This window comes from Felis catus, chromosome F1 (assembly GCF_018350175.1).
Source record: "Felis catus isolate Fca126 chromosome F1, F.catus_Fca126_mat1.0, whole genome shotgun sequence".
Taxonomy (NCBI): Eukaryota; Metazoa; Chordata; class Mammalia; order Carnivora; family Felidae; genus Felis; species Felis catus.
In genome coordinates this window covers 19570948-19592710 of record NC_058384.1, presented here as the reverse complement: position 1 = coordinate 19592710, position 21763 = coordinate 19570948, and the positions used below count along the sequence as shown (strand labels likewise).

Here is a 21763-nt window from a genome sequence, read left to right as displayed (position 1 = left end):
GGGGGTGCACAGTAAAACCCCGGCGCCTCTCCACGACTCTGGTTTCATGGGCAGGGCAAATATGCCAAGACGCAAGGTCCTCTGGGTAAGATGCAAGGTTCTGCCCCCTGTGACAGAATCACATGGTGAGGAGTTGAAATAAAAGGGTTGCACGGGGTCTCTGATTATTAAGCTCGGTGGGCATGCAGGCGTTGTTCAATATGTTTCCAACAGCATCTATCCGACTCCTGGCATTACTTCCCTGCAGAATGCCATCAAGAGGTTGTAGTTTCTCACTCTCCCGAGGCAAAGGTCAGCATACCCCATTGGGAGATGAGCATGAGGGCGAGTTCGTCTCGATGCAGCTTGGAGGATTTAGGTATTGATCACTAAGGCTTTCGTGTAGTTAAAACAAACAACCGGGCAACACCCTTTGGTTCCTCCAAAGTACTCTATAATTTTATCCATTTGAAAAATGAGAACTAAAGGTTTTCAGGTTAAAGAGAAGGCGATCGTGTAGTAATCAGAGCTTTAGAACAATCTCCGCCGACCTTGGCACAACACGTTGCACTCTGTAATCCTCAATTTGAGGGCTTTGCAGCATCTCATTAGCCTGGAGTAGCAGGACACATAATTCTGTATTGAGTGAGTAATTAAATGTGACATGGAAGCCGGCGAATGGATTAGCAACACACCCAGGGGTCCCCCAGAGGGGGCCTTTCCTGTTTGTGCCCATGAGGGAAGGCAGAGAGAAGCTTTGCCGAGCCCTGTAAGGTGGGGAATCGCGGTGCAAAGGCCAAGCAAGATTTCCTGCGTCATCCCTGGGCCAGGGCAGCGAGTCGGTAGGTGTGGGGACAGGACCTCAGGGAAGGACCCTTATGGAAGTCAAACCCCACCTGTGAAGCAACAGGATCACCTCTGGGGTGCTGCTGATCCTTCCTGGGCTACTGGGAATCCGTCCTCCGCTTTCCCAAGTAGGCTGCTCATCTGTCTTCAGTAGGGCAAGAGTCTGCTATGTTTACTTGAAGTCAGAGTGAAAAATGCGGCCTGTTGTTCCAGAGCGCTTGGAAACCTAAGCATACCTAACAGGCCAGGCTTTGTCTAAAATGAAGGAAGATAAAAAGAGCATTTTCTCATTTTTGTAGTATCGATAGCACACTTATTTTCATAGAATTGAAGGCTTGGAGAGGGGCTCACATAGTTCACCTTTCTGTTTCCAGAAAGCCCTTCACTCAGCTTTCCCACACACCTAAAAATCTACCTTATTTTTCCAATCTGCCTGGGAAGGAGTTTATAAAAATCTCTTTGGAAGCAAATTCAATTTCTCATTAACTCTCAATGAACATATATCGAGCACAGACTTTGTGCAGGGAATTAGGAGCCAAGGAAAGAGGAGAAAACACAGCTTCTGCTTTTAAGGAGCTCGTGAGAGAGACATAAAAAGATGGAGTGACAAGTGCCAAACGAATATGGCACAGCCATGAAAGCCTGTAGGAGTTGGGAAGAGGATGCTGATTTGGGCCTCCTGGGTGGGGGCAGGAAGGGGAAGATTTCCTGTAGTGGTGAAATTCGAGTTGGTCTTCTGGGGTTGGGCAGAGGGGAGCATTGGTGTGTGGAAATCTCATCCTATGTCCTCCCTTCCCCTGCCCCCCACTTTTTAAAAAAATGTTTATCCATTTATTCTGAGAGCAAGGGGAGAGGCACAGAGAGAGAGAGAGAGAGAGAGAGAGAGAGAGAGAGAGAGAGGAAATCCCAAGTAGGCTCCACCCTGGCAGCATGGAGCTGAACCTCGAAATCATGACTTGTGCCAAAACCAAGAGCCAGATGCCCAACCAACTGAACCATCCAGGTGGCCCCCAGCCCCCCACATTTAAGTTGAGTTTCTCTCATGTTTTATAAGCAAGGCCAGGCACCGTAGTTACACAGTGGATCAGGCTCTGTCCCAGCCTCTAGGAACTCACAACGGATTGACGCAAATTCCCAGAAACTTGACCTTCCACAGAGATGGGACTCAGACTCACAAACTCATTCAGGTGTTTTACTGAGCACCTGCTCTATTCCTGGTCCTGGGCTTGATACAAAGGATATAGTGGGAAACAAGACAGACACAAGCCCTGCTTTATAAAGCTCAAGTTCTAGTGGGGTGGGAGACGACAAATAATTACAAGAGTGCAAAGAGTTACAAAAAAGGAGAGAAACAGGTCCTATGGGTTGTATAGAGCAAGATATTCGACCTGATCTGGGAGAAAAAAGCTTCTCTTGGGAAGTCCTATTTAAGCCAGCAGACGAATGCTGAACTGAGTAAGCCAGGTGAAGGCGGACAGGAGAACAGGGTGGGAAGAATGCGTCCCTCAGAAGGAGGAGACTGCACAGAGGACCAAAGTGGAAGGAATGTGGAGTTTTTGAAAGAAAAAAAACCAAAAAACAAAAAATGAAAGTTGTCCATGACTCCTGCAGCCGGGATTGGATGAAGTCCGGTAGTAGTTTGGGCTTGGCCTTTTTGGGCTAGCAAGTGATCACATGTTCCCTTAGCACAAGGTCAAAACAAATCAGAGCTGAAATAAACATCCTGTCTTGTTTCTCAGGACTAGGTGTTGTGGAGGACCGGTGACGACCACGTGTGTCCTGTCTAGGAGGGTCCCTGCCCTCGTCCCTGCTGTCTCTCCCTTCCTTTCCCATCAGCCTCTTAGCACAGGCCTCATGGATGCCCTTGACCTATGAGCTTTGCTCCACTCCTCCTGGGTTAATTTGGACCATGAAGGAAGTGCTAGGAGACTAAGTTTTTCGAGAGCCTGGCATACAGGACACCCAGCAAGTGTGTGTTTCTGCGGCACCAGAAGGAGTGCCTGGCATTCAATTCTTTTAAACTTTCTTTTTTAATGTTTATTTATTTTTGAGAGAGACAGAGAAAGAGTGTGAGCAGGGGGAGGGGCAGAGAGAGAGGGAGACACAGAATCTGAAGCGGGGCTCCAGGCTCCGAGCTGTCAGCAAAGAGCCTGACGTGGGGCTCGAACCCACAAACTGTGAGCTCATGACCTGAGCTGAGGTTGGACACTCAACTGATTGAGCCACCCAGGAGCCCCTGTGGCATTCGATTCTTTGTTGTGGTGGGCTGAGCTCTGAATACCTGAGAAAGCTCCAAGTGGAAGCCTTTCCAAATGCCGCTGAGTTCATAATTGGGCTCCTGCCTCAGTTTCCCTGCTTAATATTCCAGTTACCTGCTAAGGTTGGAGATTTGCCCAGAAACTCCAGTCCCTAGTGTTTACTGAGTACCTGCTGAGTGCACAGTGTCAGGATGTTGAGGGTGGCATGCAGAATAAGAAATAATTACACCGGAAGACCTGGCCCGTGACCACGCACACTGAGTGTTTGTAACAATTTAATGTACTCGATTACTGTCAGTATTTGGAGAATGTGAAAATCGTCTTTTTCATTACTTCAAAGGAAAAGATGATTCTTAATATAACTTTTGAGTAATTTCACCATTTAAAAAAATCTGGTCTGTGTAGATGCCAACGATTTCTTCTTTGGTCTTTCTGTTGACAGCAGTTCTAACATTCATTATATTTTTGTGTTAACGGAGTTCACATGAGGTGGAAAGTGGCACTGGTCAGGAGATGGAATAGACTCCAACATTCTGGATTTGTAAAAAGTGTTTATTTTTGAGAGACAGAGTGCTAGTGGGGGAGGGACAGAGAGAGGGGGAGACACAGAATCTGAAACAGGCTCCGGGCTCTGAGCTGTCAGCATAGAACCCGACGCGGGGCTCGAACTCACGGACTGTGAGATCATGACCTGAGCCGAAGTTGGACGCTTGACCGACTGAGCCACCCAGGTGCCCCCCGCTCCTCCCACCCACATTCTGGATTTGACACACAAAGCTTTCGCCATCCACCTCCAACCTCCTTCTGCAGATCCTTTTCATGATCTCTCCTCTCCAGCTTTCTTCTCCCCATTTTCGGTCAGCCAGCCCCCCCGCCCCCGCCTGGAATGCCCTTCCCTTTATCTTCATGTGTCATGTGTCCACGTTCTCTTCCACGAAGTGCTCTTCTCTTCCATTTCCATTCGCTTTCTCTCTTTTCCTTTGTCTCTGACTTCTTCCTGTACCCCACGTTTCCACATTCTACCTCATCTGTCACTTGGTCCTCTGCACAGACTCGTGTCCTCACAAATCACCTATATATAATAATAGGTGGCTACCCTGGAAAGCTGACAAAATATCTTCCCGATTGTACAATTTAGGGGCGCCTGGGTGGCGCAGTCGGTTAAGCATCCGACTTCAGCCAGGTCACGATCTCGCGGTCCGTGGGTTCGAGCCCCGCGTCGGGCTCTGGGCTGATGGCTCGGAGCCTGGAGCCTGTTTCCGATTCTGTGTCTCCCTCTCTCTCTGCCCCTCCCCCGTTCATGCTCTGTCTCTCTCTGTCCCAAAAAATAAATAAACGTTGAAAAAAAAATTTAAACTGTTCATTTTTAAATTTGGGAAATATGGAAGGCTGAAGAACACAAGGGTCTCCACTGACTATGGAGGAGTGCTCAAGAGCACGTAATGTTGGGCAAGTTCCTTAGCCTCTCTGAGCCTTAGTATTCTCATCTGTGAATGGAAAGGGTAAACTTCATGTTGTGGGCTTGCTGTCTCTCATGAATATTACATGGAAAATGTTTAGCACAGTTTCTTACAAGTAAAAAGCCCTCAACATTTGGGGGACTATTGTTATTATGATAAACATGGTAACAATTTCAAACTCTGATTTATAACGTTACTTCTATTAAAAACACTTTGCAGATTCCAACCGACAATCTTGCAGGTCAAATTTGGATCCAACTTGTTATCGAGCCGTGGACTGCTTCTTCCCCCAGAATGGAGAAGGGGCTCGCCTTCCATCACAGAAGCATTCACAGGTGACAGCAGGAAGGGGAACAAACACACTTGACTTTCTTGTCTGTGCCTTAGAATTGTGTCGAGCAGCTGAGCACAGTCATTTTGGTGTGAAACCAGCAGAAGGTGAGTACTGAGGGTTCAGTCACTTGATTCGGTAACAGGTGCTGTTTATAGCACCCAAGTTCTTTCCTGGAACCTCTTCGTATTTGTGACGCGGGCCATGTGCTAAGAGTGCAGCCATGCCATGTTTTGTCACCATGTGACACACCAGTGGCAGACACGGCCTTTGGTTTAGGCATGATGGAATCATGGGCCCCTCCTCTGCCCACCCAACCTTCTGCCCTGAGCTACTAAGGCTGTCAGGGTAACTGGCTCACATCCTGTTAGGAGGAATTACCGTGATCACTAATGGGTAGTTAGGGGCGGCATTCCAGTTTCGGGGCTTTCGTGAGCCTTGAAAACTAGTGAGAAAATATCCGTTTATCAGCCAGTCACTTAGAGGACACCACACGGAACGATGTTTCAAGACTTCCAAATGCATAGAAGTCGTATATCATAATGGAGCGTAAAAGTTACACGTGAATAGGCTGTAAAACTGAACTGTTTACCTCAGTGAAGGTTTTATTTACATGCCCTCCAGCAGATACTTAACTGTACTTCTTACGAATCTGCCGATCACAGGCTTCAAGCAGAGCCTGATTAAGTTGTGCCGGATTGGGTAGACGTCAATTGCAGTGTGATTTTAGGGGCTCAGAGAAGGCCTCTCTGGCTCCCTCCAAAACTCATTTTGCTTGCTTGATGCTTCACATTTCTTGAAAGGAAAGCTTTATTCTTATAATTACAGAAAATTCAATTTGACCAATTCAACGTCGAAATCAACATGAAATACACAAATAGCTGCATTCTTTGCGGAGTGCTTGCATACGTGGCCTCTTCTTTCTCCTCAAACACTCCAATAAGTTGGATCATTGCCCTCAATTATGAGGAGGGTCCTGTGACTTGGGGAAGTTAAGTGGCTTTGTCTGAGGGCACATGAAGGGCATGGCAGAACTGCCTCCTTCGTGATGTTTCCACGAGAGCAAGCCTCTTGCGTTAAATACCTTACAGGAGGAAGTCCACGACTTAAACGCATACGAGCCTGAGAGCCAGTTGTGAAAGGTGGAGATGTGAACGGGAGCATCGGGTCAGCAGTCTTCCTGGGCCCTACTCAGCTGGGGCAGGCGCTGAGGTCCCCTCCTGTGCAGTGCCCCTTGCCCGTTCCCCGGTTGGCCCTGCCCAGTGCCCCAGCGGACCGTGAGTGTGCATGTGCACTTCCTCCAAGCTTGCTGAGCACACCTCATCCCACGTTCACAGTCCCTACTGGGACCAGAGCCCCGCTCCCACCCTCAGGTCCTTGGATAAAGTCCTGGAAACCTGCCACTTCCTTGCCAGTTCTCTCCCCTAGGAAGCTAAGCTGCATTCCTTCTGCTCTCACCCTCAGCTGGGATTTCATTTCTCTGGACAAATCTGTCAGAATTGGATGCTGATTGTTGCCTTTTCCCTTTGACTCCTGCTTTTTCAGGAACTACCAGTTCCTTCATTCCCTGAACTCATTTTTATGGAGTACCTACTACATACAAGACACAGTCTGGAGTTGATTTCCCGTGGCTCTCAAGGTAATCCTACTGAAATAGGAGTTTGCCACCCACCTTTAGAAACTGTGCTGTGTGCTATTGTTGACTAGCTCACCAGATGCCCTAAGGCTGGGCCATGGGTCCCTCCATCTCCCATTCACTGTCAACCCACGGGGCCTGACAGCTTGGTGGGACACTGAGAAGGCTGGAGGTCATGGTAGGTGATGGTTGGGGATGGAACATGGGAAATGGGTTCTAGGAGACCTCTAAGACAACGTGGGGATTTCTTAATATTACCAAGGTCTGGCTGGTTGTAACTCCAGGTGAGTCAGTGAGCAAGCCACTCTGCTGGGTGACAGTCACTGAGCCAAAGAGGAAATGGGATAATTTATAGAAAAGGGTAATAAGGAATGACCTTCAGCCCCATTGTTTAATCATATTATTTCACAAGCTGCAACCCTTTGATTTCACAGATACCAGCGGCAAGACTTGAATGAATCTTACCTGAATTTCTACTTTATTTATTTCCCCGCTAGCTTCATTTCCAAAATCACCTTTTCTGAATGACAACTCAATCAATTCAATAAGATGTCATTTTACAAAGTAGGAACCCATCCCCGTATCCCCCTTTATACTTGGAATTGTCGGCTGCTTTCCTGAATAGCCTGTGTGTGTTTCAAAGCCAAGTTATTTTCATCTCCAGACTCCCGAGACAGGATGTCACCATGGGATGGACACGATTCTGACTGAAGATTCTCTCCTCTTCCCCTCTTTTTTTTCACATGCATCTCTCATCTGTCTCACCTGGAGCTGCCAGCTCACGTTCAATTTCCCACCAGTCCAGTTGTGTTAAGGAATCAGTGGCTTGATCAGCTTCATTTTAGAAGCTTTCTGAGATGGTGGGGTGTTTTTCCTTCTTTCCCATGCTTTTGGAACCCTGCCAAAGCAAATGAAGGTAAAATTAACATGTATATCTTGGCTTTGTTTTTCGGAGCTGGGTAACGTGATGGACAGGATTGTATTACAAGAGGAATTAAGGAGGAGATGGGCTGCACACATTGGTTGATCCACAGAGTCTGTGGGTAATGAACTGGGAAAAAAACTGCTGATTGAAAATTTGAATCATTAAGAGCTTTGAAATCAACAGCGTTTTTTAGAATTTCAATCTTCTGTGATTTGCTTCGAGTCCGTGCTGCAGTGGTCTGAGCCACAGGCCAAATGGTCAATCAAAATGAGCAGGGTTTGCTCACGGCCTCTGTTGTTTCAGAAATTATATTAAACACTTAAAAAAAGCTGCAGTAACTCTTCCAGGGCACCGGAGTGGTCATGATGGTATAGCACTCTCTGGACTTTCATTGATTTAGAATTTGCATTTCTCATTATTTGCAAATGACCCTCCAGGTTCAAAATATATTATGATTTGTATTTTTGTTGAAGCATGAATTAGAATTGCACTTGCTGGCCGGGATGCTGGAGTGTAGTGTTGGTGAATGAGTCTAACACCCTGCCCCCAGCCGCTCAAAGAAAGTGTTTTTCCCCCATTGTATATGCATGTTATGGGGGAGCTTATGTGATACAGTGAATTGGGGAGATTTGTAAAGGTCTTGGAAAGAATTACGCTTGAGTGTCAGGCTATGCTGTGGGGTATATCTTACTCTAATGAAAACAAGTTCTGCGATGCCCTCCTTATCTGGACATTAAGAAATGACTTATTTTGTAATCAGTCTGTAAAAATAAAAGGGTGCTGCCGAGCAGATAATATAGGTGTTCCCACATCTATCCACACTAAAACTCATGCTGTTAGCTCAAAGGTAATCTCCTCAAGTCCTTGTTCAGAATTGCCCTCTGCCCTTTTCTCTTTAGTTTGGGCCTTAGATGCAAAGAATTGCAGCCATCATCCTGAGGAGCTCATGGCATGCACCTGTTCATGGTCTCTCATTTGGGTTAGTTTATTATAGTCTTTCTCCCCTTCATGCCCATCTGTACACCTATTGTCTCCTTCATGTATAGTAAACATGCATCCTAATGTGTTGACAATATGTCATTGAAATGTATGATCTTTAACAGTTTTTTTATATTTATTTATTTATTTATTTATTTATTTATTTATTTATTTAAATGTTTTTATTTATTTTTGCGACAGAGAGAGACAGAACATGAGCAGGGGAGGGCCAGAGAGAGAGGGAGACACAGAATCGGAAGCAGGCTCCAGGCTCTGAGCTGTCAGCACAGAGCCCGATGCGGGGCTCGAACCCACAGACTGTGAGATCATGACCTGAGCCAAAGTCGGACGCTTAACCGACGAGCCACCCAGGCGCCCCTTTAACAGTTTTTTTAATGTTTATTTATTTTTGAGAGAGAGAAACAGAGACTGAGAGTGAACAGGGGAGGGGCAGAGAGACAGGGAGACACAGATTCTGAGGCAGGCTCCAGGCTCCGAACTGTCAGCACAGAGCCTGACATGGGGCTTGAACTCATGAGCTGCGAGATCATGACCTGATCCGAAGCCAGACATTTAACCAATTGAGCCACCCAGGCGCCCCGAAATGTCTGATCTTTAGATTTACATGATGGTACTTTAGTATATGCCTTTTGGTTTTACTGCTTCTACTCTGTATAATTTTTCAGAGTAATTTATTATTATTATTATTATTATTATTATTATTATTATTCTTTGTAATTTTAGAGAGAGAGCTCATGAATAGCAGAAAGGACAGAGAGAGAGGGAGAACTTTAAGCAAGCTCCACGCCTAGTGCAGAGCCCGACTCAGGGCTCAATGTCACAACTGCGAGATTGGCTCACAACTGAGCCAAAATCAAGAGTCAGACCTTTAACCGACCGAGCACCCAGGCACCCCTAGAGTTCCATGTATATTTTAGACATTAATTTCTGTCAGTTTTAGTTGATACGAGTTTACTCTGATAGCTTTCCTTGAAATTATTTTATAAATGGCAAATGTTTTATTTTGGAATAATTTCAGGTTTACTAAAATTTGTAAAGACACTACAGAGAGTTTCCATGGCCCCTTAACCAAGCTTCTGCTAATGTTAACATCTTATATAACTTGGCACATCTGTCAAAACCAAGAAATTAACATTGGTATAATACTGTTAACAAACCACAGATTTATTCAGATTGCACACGTTTTTTCACCATTGATGTCCTTCTGCTGTTCCAGGATCCAGTCGGGATACCACATTGTGGTCAATTGCCTTCTCTTCTTAGTCTCTCTCTTTTTTTCTTGGTCTCTTTTGATCTGTGACAATTTCTCAGTCTTTCCTAGTTTTTCATGACCTTCTTAGTTTTGAAGAGTACCGGTCAAACATTTTGTAGAACGTCTCGCAATTTGGGTTTGACTGCTATTTTCTTATGATCAGACTGGGCGTATGCATTTCTTGGGAGAACACCCCAGAAGTAAAGTGTGCTTCTCATCATGTAGCAATAGCAGCATGACTTATCACTGGTAAATGTTAACCTTGAACACTCGGTGACGTCTGCTAGTTTTCTCCATTGTAAGGTCAAATTTTTTTCCTTTCCATATTCTATTCTTGGAAGGAAGGAAGTTCAGCTCACACTGAAGGGGAGAAGGAATTAAGCTTCACCTTCTAGACAGAGGAGTATCTACATATATTATTAGAAAGTCCATAAGGAAGAAGGGATGGTTAATTTTAACGGAACCAAAATTGACTATTTTTTACTGTATGGCTTGTCCTTTTTAGGTCTTGTCTAAGAAATCTTGCCACAAAGATATTCTATATCTTCTTTACACACACACTCACCTAATACATTATTCATCTTTAATCTTTAGACTTTTAATTCATCTGGATTTTACCTTTGTGTAAGAGGTGAAGTAGGGCCCAAATTAGAAGTATATCCATATAGTTGTTTTTTTTTTTTAATTCCTTTCCTGAACTAATCCTTCCCCACCGATTTATCATGTCAACTGTCCCATATATTTAATTCTCAGCTTGGAACTCTTTCTGGGCTCTATTTTGTTCCATTGGTCCATGAATCCATTCCTGTGCCAGGGCACGATAAGATCATACTGTGGCTTTACAGCACACCTGCATATCTGGTAGGATGAGTGCTGTGGGTTGTATGGTGGCTTCCAGAAAGATCTACAGCCAAATCTCCAGAACCTGTGAGTGTGACTTGACTTGGAACAAGAGTCTTTACAGACACCATAAAATTGAGGATCCTGAGATGAAATTTGCTGGGATTATCTGAATGGGTCCCAAATTCAATGACAAACGTCCCTTTCCGGAGGCAGAAGAGGGAAAGATGCAGACATACAGAAGAGAAGGTCATGCAAAGACAGGGGCAGAGATGGGAGTGATGTAGCCACGAGCCAAGGAAAGCCAAAGTAATGCAGATATCCAGCAGAAGGTGGAAGAGGCCCGGAAGGTGTTCTCCCCTTGAGCTGGCAGAGGGAGCTCAGCTCTGCCAACACCTTGGTTTTGGACTTCTAGCCTCCCAAACTGAGAGAATAGATTTCTGTTGTTTTAAGCCAGTTTGTGGTAACTTGTTAACAGCAGCCCTGGAAAACTATTCTAGATATTGATGGCTTCTGCCCCTTGGTTTTCAAAATTGTCTTCATTATTTTTTTTAAAGTTTATTTATATTTATTTTTGAGAGAGAGAACGTGCATGCAAGTGGGGGAGGGGCAGAGAGAGAGAGAGAGAGAGAGAGAGAGAGAGAGAGAGAATCCCAAGCGAACAGCACAGAACCCGACGTGGGGCTCAAACCTGTGAACTGTGAGATCATGACCTGAACTGAAATCAAGAGTTGGGTGCTTAACCCACTCGGCCACTCAGGTGCCCCCAAATTGTTTTTATTTATTCATATGTTCTTCCATACTCATTTTAATTCTTTTTAAAATGTATATTTATTTATGTTGAGAGAGACAGAGTGTGCATGCACATGTACCCGCAAGCACATGAGCAGGGGAGGGACAGAGAGAGGGGGAGAGAATCCCAAGCAGGGTCCTTGCTGTCGTGCAGAGCATGACAAGGGGCTCGATTTCATGAACCTTCAGATCATGACCTGAGCCCATATCTAGAATCAGATGCCTAACTGACAGAGCTACCTAGGCACCCGTTCCCTACTCATTATAGAATCAATTTGATGAAATGTTTAAAAAACCCTGCTGAAATTTTGTTTATAATTCCATTAAATTTATGAACTAATTTAGGTGGATAATTTACATCTTTACAGTGTTGAACAATCTTATTCAAGAGCATTGGGTTTTTCTCCACTAATGATTGTGTGATTTAATGGGTTTTAAAAATTTCTCTATAAAATCCTGTGTATTCTTTGTTATTTGAAAACATTGACAGTTTTGCTGTTCCCTTACAATCTTCATGTCTCATTGCATTGGCCAAGACACTGAGAGCCATGTAAAGCAATGGCAGTAATAGTAAGTAACTTTGTCTTATTCTGGTATTAACAGGAATGCATTTAGGGGCGCCTGGGTGGCTCAGTTGGTTAAACGTCCGACTTTGGCTCAGGTCACGATCTCGTGGTTCATGAGTTCGAGCCCCGCATCAGGCTCTGAGCTGTCAGAGCCTGGAGCCTGTTTCAGATTCTGTGTCCCCCTCTCTCTCTGCCCCTCCCCCACTCATTATTTGTCTCTCTCTCTCTCTCCCTCAAAAATAAATAAAACATTAAAAATTTTAAAAGAAATAAAAGGAATGCATTTAAAACGCATTGATTATGATATCGTAATAGTGGGGACAGGCGGTAGCTACACTTCCAGTGAGCATAGCACAAGGTAGAGAGAAGTTGAATCACTATGTTGTACTCCTGAAACAAATGTAATATTGTTTGTCAAAATACTCCAAAAAATTGGAAAAAAAATGCATTGATTATGTGTGAGGCTTCCGGTGGGTTTTTTGGTATATCTCCTTTTTCCTTTATCAACTTAAGGGATTTTCATTTCCTTCTTGATTTAAGGGGATGGAAAAATAGACCCTACACTGTGATAGGAGTAGATGCAAAGTTACAGTTTGAAGGTCAAGGACATAGTGGCCAGTGGAAAATTGTGATCATTTTGCCCACTGTGACCATCTATCTACCACACCCCCACTGGGTAAGTTATTAGCAATATTTGGCACAGTACATTTCTGGGTGGAAAAAAGATGATGGGCGTGGCAGTTGTGGAGTCAGGGACTCCTTGGCCATGAGAGAAAGATCCATAGTTTAGAGATGGGCATCGGTGGAAGGTAACTAATTGCAACAGGGATGTCATAGGGGCAAAATACACTAGTGTGTTGTGAGGCTTTTGTTTTTCAGAGAGTAGATTTCCAGTAGGTAAAACCTTGTATACTGTGGAACTGGCCAACAACTTGAGCCCCAATCCATGAGCAAATATACTGTAGGCCAGGCACTATCCTAGTGTCGGGAGAAATACAAACAATAAGACAGTTTGCCCTCAAAACACTTCCTATCTGGGAGTGCTTGGGTAGTTCAGTCAGTTAAGCATCTGACTCTTGATTTCGGCTCAGGTCATGATCTCAAGGGTGGTGAGATCAAGCTCCGTGTCTGGCTCCGTGCTGACAGCAAGGAGCCTGCTTGGGATTTCCTCTTTCCCTCTCTCTCTGCCCCTCCCCCACTCACATTCTCGCTTTCTCTTTCTCAAAATAAATAAACAAATATTAAAAAAAAAAAAAAAACCACTTCCTATCTGTTCGGGAGCCACAACAGTCCCCGGAAGAGGCCCAATGATACAAAGTGAAATGTAACAGATGTCAAAAGAGAGGTCCACAGAGATGGCAATAAAACACTCAGCTTTTAAGAGAGATTAAAAAAACTTGAATATATCTTCAATATAATGAAAACCAGTGGAGAGGGAGATTCACTTTTCATCACTAGGCCACCAAAGTATTTAAATTCTAAAAAGCAAGGAACGTTTATATTAAAATTTTGTCACAAATGGCACCCTACTAAGTGAATGTCCTAGAGGTATGAGAGAATTATTGTGACTTTGAAAATAACTTCCCACAATTTGGTTCTGTGAATTTAATGCAAGAGACATGAACAAGTTTCCAAATCTTCTGTACTTGAATCTCTCCACTTGCAAACCCCTAATAAGAAAACTCAATGGATGTGTTGACATGAGAATTAGCTAATAGAAGCCATTGCAAAGCACTGTGGAAATCTTAAGTGCTGTGGAACTAGGTCAATAATGCATATTGGCTTTTCTCCAGTTGCCCCTGAAAGGGAGGAGTTCAATGACAGTGGAGTGACCATTTAACCTGCTAATCAGGCAACTGGCGGGATGCCTGGTGATAGACGGAAGAAGATAATTTGTGGAAGACAGAGATAGGGGCAGTGAAAGAGACCAGATCCCGTGCTTCTCGCCCAGGGCATTGCAGGCATTTTGGGCAGGACACGTCTTTGTACATGGCTTCTTAGCTTGTTGAGGATATTTGGCATCACTGACCTTTGTGGACATAAACCCCAGTTTACCTACCTCTTGTGAACATAGCAACACCCTCGCTAAAAAATGCCAACTGATTTCCGAATCCTGTGCCCCTCCTCTGGTTGAAAATCATTGAGTCAGAGAGCTAGGAACCCTTAGGAAATAATATTTTCAGGGGAGTTAGAAAGACCAGAGTTTGAAGATGCAATTAATGGGGAAAGTGAAAGGTCTAATTAGAATGACAACAGTAATTCAGTATTTGAGTGGATTTCAAGTCAGTTCATTTTGTACAGTTGTGCCAGACTATTCTTCTTAAAAATTTGCTTTCATCTCATCATGGCTCTGCTCTAAAGCCTTCAATGGCTCCCTGTTGCTCACAAATGCAGACCACATCCTGAATCCTGACATTTGCCTTACCTCCAAAGCTCATTTCCAACCCCCCATCTTCCATTTTCTCATGTGGACCTTTCTGGTTCTAGTTAGGAGAGCCTGACGAAAGAAACTTGAACAATCCAGAAAGACTAAGATGGGAAATGAACTGATGTCGGACTATTTTGTGGTTGAAAATTTTAATGAAGAGTTTCAAATAGGGTCCATCTCAAGGCATAGTCCTTCATCACTCTGGTTTTAGTGCTTGTTAGCTGAAGCGCCCCCGAGTTGTAGCGGGTCGCTTTCTCACTTTCTCTAGTGTTCTGATCACATTCCCACCATCAGGACATCAGGCATTTGTCTTGTACCTGTATGAGAGCCTTTGCTTCCATATGTATCCCCCCACCCTCTTCCATCCGGTCTTTGTATAGGTTGTCATTTCCAGCAGACTGGACTTTAGTAGTAGATGTTTCAGTTGAATACAAGCTCTATTGCTGCCTGAAAAACTTGTCCATCTGAGGCTTCAGGGTCTAGAAAGGAAGTATTTGTTACCCATTTGGTATGATGAATGAATCTTCTATTAAGCATTGTCCAAAAATCGAGAATATCTGTAATATTGCCCAGAGAAAGTATCATATAAATCTAAATACTCTTAGAATTTCTAACTCATAAATCAAAGCTTCACTTTTCATTGATGACAGAAATCTGGGACTCTTTCATCTCTGCTTCCTCCCTTCTCTTCCTAACCAGTGCCATATCCTGATGACCTTACCTCTTAAATAGTTCTGAAATAGCTTCACTTCTTTCAATCCTGCCAATAGGTCCTCAGTTCAGGTTCTTACCAGCTCTCACTTGGATTATTACAAATAATCACTAAATGATTTCTGCTTCTAAACATTCTCCCCTGTTTCCCCCCTCCAGAAAACTCTCTTGCTTTTATCCAAAGTCAACTTTTACGGTGTTACTCCCCTGCAAGAACTGTTCAATGTTTCCCCTTTCATCCCAGAGTAACATCTAAATGACTGTAGCCTTTTCATGATCTGCTACCTGCCCATCTTCTCAGTCTCTGAGAAGACCCTGTGCCCTCCAGTGCTGCAAAATGACTAGAGTTACAAAATCACCCTCTATATTTTTATGCCTGTGTTCTTTTTAAGAGTGCCATTCTTTTATTAGTGACTACTCATCCTTTAAGAACCCTCTCTGGGGTCACCGCCTCCTGGAAGCCTTTCCTGATCTCCGTGCCTGGCTTGGATGCCTCTCTGTTCTCTGAAAGCTCCCTGTGCGTTGCTCTGATGCAGCACTTCATACGCTGCGTGGGAGTGATCTGTCCAGCTGCCTGCCTTTCCCTCTTGACTGTGACCTGTCAGCCAAAGTCTGTCTCCAATTCATCTCTACATCCACAGTCTCCAGCCAAGTGCCTGCCGTAACACTGATGGTTGGTGAATGTTTTCTGAAAGGTTGAATTCAAATTTGTAAACTTTCTGAGTGGGAGAGGCCAAAGACAAGTGTGAAGTTGAGAAACATCTGGCAATTCGAGGTGGTATGGACAATTTAGACATTTTGGGCCCCAAGTCACTAATGTTTATGATCTCTCAACAAAGGATTAAGCCAGAAGATTCCATTGGACCTCTGACCTCTTTCCTGCCCACCTGGAGGAATTTGAGGGGTCCCAGAGCAGAGCAGATCTAGGATGCTTCTGAAGACCGACATAGCTTCATCAGGAGGAGCTGGTGAGCTGTGCTTGTTATCAAAGCCTCTAGGGAGTTCGTTGTCTCTTGTGTCGGGGGACTGCTGAGGGCTGTGTGTGTGTGTGTGTGTGTGTGTGTGTGTGTGTGTGTGTGTCATAAGTGTGCACATGGTGGTTTTGATGACAAATAGGGAGTTTTGAAGAAACCCCTGGGCAAACAGAGAACCATCTCAATCAGCCTGATGGCAAGGTTCCCGAGACCGTGATGATGGAGGCCTTTGTTCACTAATTCTCACAGCTAACACTCACTGAGCACCCACTACCTGCCCGGCCGTGTTCTAAGTGCTTCGTGTGTATGAAGGAATCTAATCTTCACAACAACCCCACGAAGCACGTACCCCTCTTGTCTTCGTTGTACCGATACAGAAACACAATGTTGAAACGATATGCTCACGATCACCCAGCTGGGAAATAGCGAAGGCAGGGGTGACCCCAGGCGGCATGACTTGGGAGCTCAGGTTCAGGTTAACCTGCCTAGACCCTTCCTTCCTGCCTGTTGGTTGCCGTCACAGTCCACAGTCCGTGCTGCTCACTCTCTAGGAGCCCCGGTTGACAACCGGTCACTAGGAATGACAAGGGGCATTGCCTTTCGAGGAGATGCAGGGAAGTCTCGGCAGGAGCACATGCAGAGCTGTGATCTGTGAAGAAAGAGCCGAGAGCACGGACGGGGTACCGGACTCTGGCTGTGCCCTCTCGCCCTAGTTAGGACTGTGAGGGGCTGGTGGAGTGAGCCCTCCACGTGAGGAGCCTTGGAGTGAACCCACCGAGGCTGGAGATGGCAGTGGAGCGATGTAACCCAGAGGGGGAAGCTAGGGGCCAAGATCCGTGTTGAAATTCTAGTGCGTTGACTTTAGCTCTCACACCCTGCAAGGTGGTTATTAACCCTGTTTGCAGGTAAGGAGGCAGTCGCAGTCAGGGAGGTTACCTGATGCGCTCAACCAATGCCAAGTATTGGTAGGTCTCTGAGCTGGGGTTTGAATCCAGTTCTACTTGATTCCAGATCCCATCTTTTTAACCCATACTCGCTGCCTTTCCTGTATCATGTCTTCTCTTTTCTTTTCTTTTCTTTCCTTTCCTTTTTTTTTTTTGGATAGAATTTCCTCTGAATTCCTGAGGGCCGAGGGAGAACCATGGCCTATTTAGTGGACAATACGGTGGAAATATTTTCCCAGGATTTGGGGGGAGTGTCAGAATAAGGAGGATCATGATATGCGCATATAAAAATAAGGTCGAATTTGCTTTTAACTCCTAGATGTCTTTACTGAGAATCACCTCAAATACCGTCTTTCTCAGCTTTTCCACATGCCCGGGAAGTCGGTGTGTGGGTGGGAGGTGAGACTGCAGAGCCCAAGCTCCCCTGTGTGGCCGGAAGGAGGGTTCAGTGGGAAGCCCAGCTGGCGGTGGGAGGCCCAACAGCGGAGACCCTGCCGGTCAGCAGGTGTGGGCACGACATCCTGAAGGCAAAGGGCGCTCACACAGTATTGCTGAGTTGGAGACTGATGAAATCAATTCATATTTTATGTCGGTTATTCCGGACTCAGGTGCTCGGCGGGCGGGGTTGGGGAGACGCTAAGAGGCAGGAAGGAGGCCCTGCAGGAATGGGGTCAATGTGATATGGGCAGACACTGGAAGAGACAGTGGAAGAGACAGAGACAGCATTAAGATGCTACAAAGAGAGGAACAGGATTTGCTTGGTCGTGGGGGTGATAGTACCGTGAGATGAAAAGAATAAAGCATTGAAACAGAACTGGGGAAATCGGAAATGGGAACTCATTTGGGGAGAAAAAGAGCTTAACTTAAAACAGCATTTTGGGTTTTTTTGGGGGGGATTTTTAAAAGGATCGAGTTGGAAGTGTTTTCATTGCAGAGATCATCCCTTGCCTTTCAGAGACACCATAATTTGGGAAATGTGAATCTTTTGCCCATCTATTCAGAACTCGTGAAGACAGAGATGAGCCTTCTGCTTCCAGTGATCATGGGGCCCCCAGATGAAGCCAGCCTCAGGATAATAAACCAGGTAATTATCTCCATCCTTCCTGTGACAATAATGGTGTCGAAGCAGGCAAAAATTCATCAGAGGAGGCTTTGGAAGTCCCCGGGGAGACTCGCGATAAAGGGGCTGATTGTCAGAATCCGCCTCTGCAGCATTACACCCAGGCGGCATGATGACGGCCAAGGGCCACACGGTGCCCCCAGAGTAAAGCACTGTGGAGATGAAACTGAGACAGACACCTACATCCTAGCACGGCACCCCACCAAGTCTGCCTGGATGGTCCGGATCAGTAATTAGAAACACAGTGCAATAAATATTGAAAGAAACTTCTGTAAACATTCTAGAGGACAATGAAATTAGAAATAATAAGCAGATGGGCTTTTATTCAAAGCAAATCATGCCAGATGGACTCAGTACCTCTTTTCTTTCTTTTTCTTTTTCTTTTTTCTTTTCTTTTTTTTTTTTTTGGATAAAAGTACAAAGTTGGTGGATGAAGGGAAAATGGCACGTTTGATGTCATATGTTTGAAGAATGTTAAAACATTTGAGTCTTCCAAGAAGTCTGATTTGCAGAATTGGCTCAGAATGCCTGGAATAGAAGCACATACCTGACAAAAAAAAGTTGGATAAATGCTGCTAATTGGGCCATAGAAAGTGCTAGAACACTGGGCTGGTAGGATAGCCTCAGGAGGAGTCTTGCAAGCGACCACACACCTTTGGAACCTTAGAGATCTTTGGTCCCAACCCTCTCATTTAAGGATGAGGAAACTCAGTCGAAAGGAGACAGTGACTTCGCACACCTGGGACTAGAACAATGATTATCTTCAGTGTGGGTGAGAGCTCTCCTCTCTACCCAGCATCTCTCTTATCTAGGAAAGGAAATAAATGTGGTCAAGTACAATTCTTTTTTTTTTTTTTTAATTCAAGTGTAACTTATAATACCACGTTACATTAGTTTCTGGTTAGGTACGATTATGAAATAATTGGACTCGGAACAAATAAAGCTCGAGATGTAGACCGTGTCCCCAGAAGAGGCATCAGAGTGGAGATGGTGGTTGAGGAACCACCGGGAATGCTTCACTACAGGCCATGTTTCTGAGACCCGGGCAGTTTTCAGGCCGCCTTCGATGAGATTCATTCATCATTGCTGTGAAGCAAATAGTGCCCGTTTTGCAGGTGAGAAAATGGCAAACGTCGAGGAGATTCAGTGACCCACCTGACTAAGGGGGAGCAGCAGGCATACAGCACAGTGAGGACTGAAGGCAGCAGCCTGTGATTGTAGTCAGGCTCGCTCTCACCCATATTTGGCCTTTGGTAAAATCCTGATGGAGGCCTGGCCGTCCTTCCTGCACTGTTCTTTCTCCAGAAGGCTCCTCTCTTCCTCTGCTTTCCCAGCTCACATTGCTGCCTTTAGAAGTTCCCCAGATGCCGGGTGATCCTAACTTCACAGAGTTCTCAGGAACTTCTCCCAGTCCCTCCCTGTTCCTCCTCCAGTGTCCGGGTCTCCTTTCCCACTCCTGCTAAGCTCTGTGCTCAGCTTTCTGTTACCCTAGAAGCATGAACTTTATCTAAACTAATTTCCACCATGGCCTGTATAGGCCACAGTTTCACCTTCAGGAAATCACTTCACCTCCTCAGCCTGTTTCCACAGGTAAAAAAAATGAAACACAACAATGACGCCTAGTTTGTGGCTCATGGCACATTGTGACTTGCAGTGAGGACCATGTGTGTACCCAACTCGTCAATGCCAAATACAAAGTAGATGCCCAATGTGTATGTATTGGAGAGGGTTAGGTTGGGAACTTTCCTCAAGGTCCCTCCTTTTTTTTTTTTAAGTTTGTTTGTTTATTTAGAGAGAGCACACATGAGGGAGGGGCAGAGAGAGAGAGAGGGAGAGACAGAGAATCCCAAGCAGGCTCCAAACTGGCAGCGAAGAGGGGCTCTAACTTACAAACGCATGAACCCAAGAGATCATGCCCTGAGCTGAAATCAAGAGTCAGAGACTTAACCTACACTGAGCCACCCAGGTGCCCCCTCAAGGTCCCTCTTCACAGTTCTTCCTTTTTTGTTGTTGTTTTGTCGTTTGGAATCTAATACGTTAACTCTAAAAACCAGATTCCTCCCCTCCCTAGGGTTTACTGTTTTTGTTTTTGCTAAATTTTTGTTTGATTGTTGTCGGCTGCCTCTGCTGAGGACCAGCCTGAGCTGTGAACTTAGGATATTCTCAGGTGTTTTTTGAGCCTGTATCTTTCCCTGTGCACGTGCAGTGACTTTCTGATTTCCCCCATATACACAGTTGCTTTTGAATATCTTAGTCTTTGATGTCTGGCTCCAAAAAATTGGAAAAAGAGAAAAATAAAAGGAGAGAGAGAAGGGTGCCTGTCCTTTAAATCCTCTGTAAGTCACTTCTGCTGTAGGCCAGAGGCTCGCATCATTGGAGGGAGGCACAAAAACAATGACTGCCCGCCATTTTGTCCGCACCTCTGGGATTAAAAGTAGCATTCAGTGATCAGAACACTGATTCACAACATCCAAAGGACAAGGTCAGTTTTGCCCAGCCTGGCTCCTGCAAGCTGTGTATACTGTGCAGCTGCTTGCCGTGGGAGTGGCTCTTTCTTTCTTATGCAGAGTAATCTATTTCCCCGAACCCGTATCTGAACACCCCTACTCTACCCATTAAACAGAGAACTTTCTGGCTATCAGGTTCTAGTCCTTTGGGTGGGTGGCAGGTTGAAGTGGGAGGTAGAATGTTAATAAATGATTTTGTTCCTTTTACACATAAATTTTTCCCTGTCAGCGTATGGAAGAGTTTTTGCAACAGGCAATTCTTTTTTTTTTTTTTTTTTTTGAGAGAGGAATCATTGAAATGCAGGGGTGAAAATGGAAGGCTGTCTGCGTTTCCTTCTACTGCTGAAATATAGCTCCTTGGTCTTTACTGGTCCAGGTTTTTAAGCTCTGAGTGACCCATGAGGCAACACTGTTAAATAAAACTCGAACTTATGTTTTGCCTTTTTTGTAATAAACCTCATTACATGCTTAGTAGGAAACACCCTGTCTGCCATCTGCTATGGACTGAATATTTGGTCCTCTCAATATTCATATGTTGAAATCCTAACTCCCAAGCTGGTATTAGGAAATGAGGTCTTTGAAAGGTGTTTGGGTCGTGAGGGTAAAGCCGTCACGAATGGCATTAGTGCCCTTACCAAAGAGATCCCAGAGAGATCCCTCTTTCCTTCTACCACATGAGGACACAGGGAAGAGATGGGTCTATGAACCAGAAAGTGGGTCTTTGTTAGATGCTCAGTCTGCTGGTGCCTTGATCTCGGACTTTTCAGTCTCCAGCAGCATGAGAGATAAATGTCTTACTGATAGCCAGCCAGTCTATGCTATTTTCTCAGAGCAGCCTGAGTGGTCTCAGATACTATCTGATGTAGTACTATTTTTTTCTTTTACTTACCTTCTACAGAGGGGGCATGGAAGCTGAAGAAATGCCCTTTCCCGTTCACCTGAAATGTAAGCCATTGGAAAGAGCAGTGTCTGGGAATGACTAGACCCGTATTTGTGTCCCACTTCTGTCACCTGGGAGCCTCAGGCAAGTGTCTCAGCCTCTCTGCTGCAGCTGGTCCTGGGTCAGTTGAAGTCCGTACACTATGACCTCCCCCAGGGTGGGAAATATAGCTTGTTTATAGTGCTTGACATAACGGGAGCAAATTTAGTTAGCATTTAGGACTTCATACCTTTAAGTGTTGCTGAAACACATCCT

The 21763-nt window shown here is 45.0% G+C and overlaps 1 long non-coding RNA gene across 1 annotated transcript; it reads left to right on the top strand.

Annotated features, from left to right (window-relative positions):
• The first annotated feature begins 4537 nt into the window (after positions 1-4537).
• LOC123382789 lies at positions 4538-21696 on the top strand. Its single transcript, XR_006591741.1, has 6 exons — positions 4538-4981; positions 5966-6041; positions 6420-6513; positions 15863-15991; positions 17897-18025; positions 21467-21696. It is a non-coding gene; the product is annotated as an uncharacterized LOC123382789 (long non-coding RNA).
• Positions 21697-21763: the final 67 nt, after the last annotated feature.